At 35.0% G+C, this 4,284-nt stretch overlaps 1 protein-coding gene and 1 long non-coding RNA gene across 10 annotated transcripts in view; one reads left to right on the forward strand and one right to left on the reverse strand.

The window, feature by feature from the left end:
- Window positions 1–4,284, reverse strand: part of LOC102672458 (LIM domain-binding protein 2) — a 143,859-nt gene that overhangs the window by 17,653 nt on the left and 121,922 nt on the right. The window lies entirely within an intron of this gene.
- Window positions 923–4,284, forward strand: part of LOC116186448 — a 19,043-nt gene continuing 15,681 nt past the window's right edge. The window contains exon 1 of the long non-coding RNA XR_004151446.1: window positions 923–938. This is a non-coding gene — a long non-coding RNA (uncharacterized LOC116186448). The remainder of the gene's footprint in view (window positions 939–4,284) is intronic.

The following is a 4,284-nucleotide window of genomic DNA, read 5'->3' on the forward strand; positions in this document are numbered from 1 at the left end:
TTATTTTATTTTATTTTACTTTGACAAAAATATTTGCGTTTTTGAAATGAAATAATTGGTAAAAATATTGATGATGCGGAGTTTTGCCCGTTTATTGTTCAAAGAAATCGATAAATATCATTGATGCGGAATTTCGACTTTCGTAATGAAAAAAATATATAAAATAATAACGTGGAATTTCGATTTTTTTTTTTAAATATTAAAATAAACAAATCGATGATACGGAATATTTTTGAATTTTTATAAGAATGAAAAATCAAAAATAAATCTTTCATCAATGAAATCGTAAACTATCGAAATCAAAATTACCACGAAGATATTACGTTGATTATTAAATGAATATTAAATATAATGACGCGATTTTTTTAATTTAATTCAACTATAAATAAGATCAATTTAGAAAAATAAGTCGAAAGAGAAAGAATAATGTTCGTTTTCAAGAAAATCCAATTTGAAAATTGAAACATTAGTTTTCAGATAAATTGGATTTAATCCTTCATTAGCAGTTCGTCACTGAGGATGCATTCCATAATAGCACGAATTTTTTGTCGCTATTATTATGTTGTTGTTATTATTATTATTATTATTATTATTATTATTATATATTCAAACGTTATTGCATTAAGCTTTCATCTTTATCATCGCATTACCGTGATATGTACATTGAATAAAATAGATACAAATTTTACATAATGCGTCATTTTCCCGCAGTGCAATGCACTTTGGTCATTAAATACATGTATACATACGTACAACATAATCGGTCAGAGGATCAAACAAAAAAATTATTCTTTCGCATCACCATTTGGATACAAATATCGCGTTTAGTCATCGAATGACTAAATATCTTTTCACAATGTATATTTCGAAACAATGATCTCACGTGCAAGAATCCAAAATAAAAAAAATAAAGTTAAATGAGAGAAGAAGAAGAAGAAGTACAATAACGGATACATATTCTATAACACGTCGAAACCAATATTCGTTGCCAAAAAATTTCTTATATTCATTTCGAGAAACCGATCGTTCCTGTTTTCGTTGATGCTCGTACAAAAAAAAAAATTGATTCGTCCATTCTTCAGGGATGGATTAACGACGAAATATAAAGCTCTCGTTGTTGTTCAAAAAAATATATTCAGTCGTCGCAAAGGAAATAATAATAAAAAAAAAATGTGGTAGCTTGGACGTCAGCAACGAAGAGGAGAGAAATACTTGGGCATATTTCATATCGTGCAACGTGACGAAGCTCGATCGGAAAGAAACGCTGCCGTGCAGTTTCGACTCGGTGAAGCGGAACACGTGCAATATTTCTCTATACGTTGAGATTAGAGCTGGCTCTAGGATAAAAAAAAAAAAAAGGCGAGGGACAAAATGGCGAGCCTAAACCTGGATTTTGCCCGGCTTTCAGCTTTCGCAATTATTTCGCGATCGTCAATTTTGCCCCCGAAATTTGGTGGAAATTTTCGGGCCGCCCGCTAATTAGAAATACGGCACGAGGGGCGGTGAAATTTATTTTGCGATACTGGAAATAAGGTTACCTTGCAACCGGGAATGCAAAACGCGCAAACGAGTAATTATAAATGAATAATATGGCGCGCTCGCTACCGGATAGAGGCGGAATTCGGCAGATATTGCAACTGAGCTTGCTTCCTCGTCTATTTGAAACGTTTCGATAATTAAAAAAAAAAAAAAAAAAAAAAAAAAAAAAAAAAAAAGAAAGAAAAAAAAAAAACCTTTGGAACGAATCAGATTTGGATAATTGAATAACCAAGGATCGTGTTATCGGCTTCTCACAGTTTTTACATTTATTTCTTCTCGACAAATTTTCCTTCGAACTTTGAAAATTCGATATTTATGACAAACTTTTCCGTTAATTTTTACATTTAAATTTTCGCAATGATTATTCTTTCGAACGGATATCGGTACATTGGATCGTTTAATTTGTTTTTTTTTTATATAAAAATTGGGAAAAAATTCATCAAAGATGTACCTTCGAATGGCTATTTTTAGACCATTTTGTAATTAGATGTTGGGGAGAAAGTTATACGAGATTCATATTTGCCACGGTTTTACAATGCACGATTACAGTACAGGAAACGAGTGTCTTATTGGAGTAATAAAAGACCTGAATGTGCCATTACAGGATTAATATCTGTGCACTGTGTCTTATCCAGGTTACCTCTTACTTAAGCCCTCGTTCATAGGTAAGCATACTTTTTCACATTACCTAGGCAAACTAAGTCCTTCATATCCAGAACTAATTTCGTTACACTACTCTCTCCCTCTCTTTCTCTCTCTAAATAAGATCCCTCTAAATTAAACTCTTCGTACTCGAACTCAAAGCTTACACCCACTACGATATCCACTCGATTCTGCCCTGTTTTACGCGTTCAACTTTTATTTCAATTTCTTTAATTTCCATTCCCACACCGTCGAGATAATTTTCAACGAAAACGACAAAATTGAAGATGATGGGCCGATATTGAAGATATTAGACAAATAGGAGATTGAGAATCTATTCCTACTTCGAGGAAACGTAAACTGAGACAAGCTTATCGGATAGAACAATGATAAGCTTAATGTTCGAATTAAAGTTAATAGTAAATGACACGTCAAACGGGTTTAGACTTAACAAACGAGGCGAATTTTCTTCCAAAAATATATATATACACACATAAACTTAAATATCCCATTTTTATCTTAAAAGCTTACGAAAATAGGGAGTCGTTTTTTGAATTAATGATGATTTTCGCGAAAATAAAAACTCGAATGTTTTACTTCTATCTGGAAAAACAGGCCTGTACGTAAAACGGGCAAAATTGAAACAAAACGGATAAAATATCCGAGTCAGCGTGGCCCCTGATTTTAATTCGTCCCACGTCCCTTACCCTTTCCCCCGGCTCAACCAAGCTCGTTTCTTCTTGCACCGTACCTCAACCAACACCCCCTAACACCCCCTTGACACGAACGCAACCCCAATGTAGGCGGAACTACGGCAAACTTTACAGTGACGTATACGTACAGACACTCGACTGTCTCTCTCGACCTCTTAAAGTTCACTATCAAATACCGACATTTTTCATCGATCGTTACATTTATAGATACGCTTTTTATTTTTTTTTTTTTCCCTCTTATTTTTTTATTAGATATTTACGAATTAATAACTCTTACCTTAGTCTTTCGTAATCGATTTTTACATTTTACATTCTTCCTCCACAAAAATTTTAATCTTATTTCCATTTCCAGAGTGGAAATTCTGCAGAATTGATCTACAATTAGAATTTCCAATCGTCGTATCAATCTTTGGATTAATCAGGATCACCGAGACAAATAGATCGGATTAATGGAAAGTTACATAATAGATGGTGAGAGAGGATCGAGTGACGGATTGCGTTGTAACAAAATAAAAGGGCGCCATGTTCGCACGGGCCTGACGGAAGCCGGCCGGCGAAGGAACAGCAGCGGTGAACCGTGCACACGCACGCTGACAAACGCTCGAGATCTGACGATAGCGCGAGAAGAGATGATTTATGAACGAGGGACACGCCAAGTCGTTTGCTCTAGCCCACCAGGATGAAGTGACCAACGGCGTTACAATCGGTTCGAAGGCTAAGGAATTAACGCTGCATCTACACTTCCCAAAGGTGAACCTTAAAGTTCGCCTTAACTTTAATACTCTTTATGAAAAATTATTCCAGTGTATATAGACGTTGGATTATTCATCGATACTCTCTCAGCTCGTCGATTCTTTCGTTTCGAATCGATTAGAGAATCGTATAAGTGAATTGTCGGTGAATGATTCGTGTTCAGACACGCTTAATTCGGATAAGAGCCGTTTGTGGAACGTACCATCTCTCGAACGAGCAGTAGATAAGTTTAACTCTAACTATTCGTCGAGTATCTAACCACGTTATCAACGATCAGGTGGCGGCGTTCAAGAGGGGATTAAGAAAGGAAATAAATAAATAAATAAGACAAAATAAAATGTATGCAGGTCAGAGAGAAATAATAATAAGAGTTAATAAATGATAAATAAACATTTGAGTAGCCTCGATGGCGCGGCGAGCTAATAACGATCGAGGCACGGAGTGATTAATGACTCTGCTCTCGACTCGATCATCATTTACCAACCGATGGTCTTCGCAGTGGAACAAAAGATATTTTATTCTTATATCCTATTAAATTATTATTACATTTATATTACAGATCAAGGTCGAGCAGGATTTATTTTCGATCAAGCGGTTCTTACGATATATTAAGACAAAGAGAGAGAGAGAGAGAGAG

The sequence above is a fragment of the Apis dorsata genome, unplaced genomic scaffold, assembly GCF_000469605.1.
Source record: "Apis dorsata unplaced genomic scaffold, Apis dorsata 1.3 scaffold_696, whole genome shotgun sequence".
Lineage (NCBI taxonomy): Eukaryota > Metazoa > Arthropoda > Insecta > Hymenoptera > Apidae > Apis > Apis dorsata.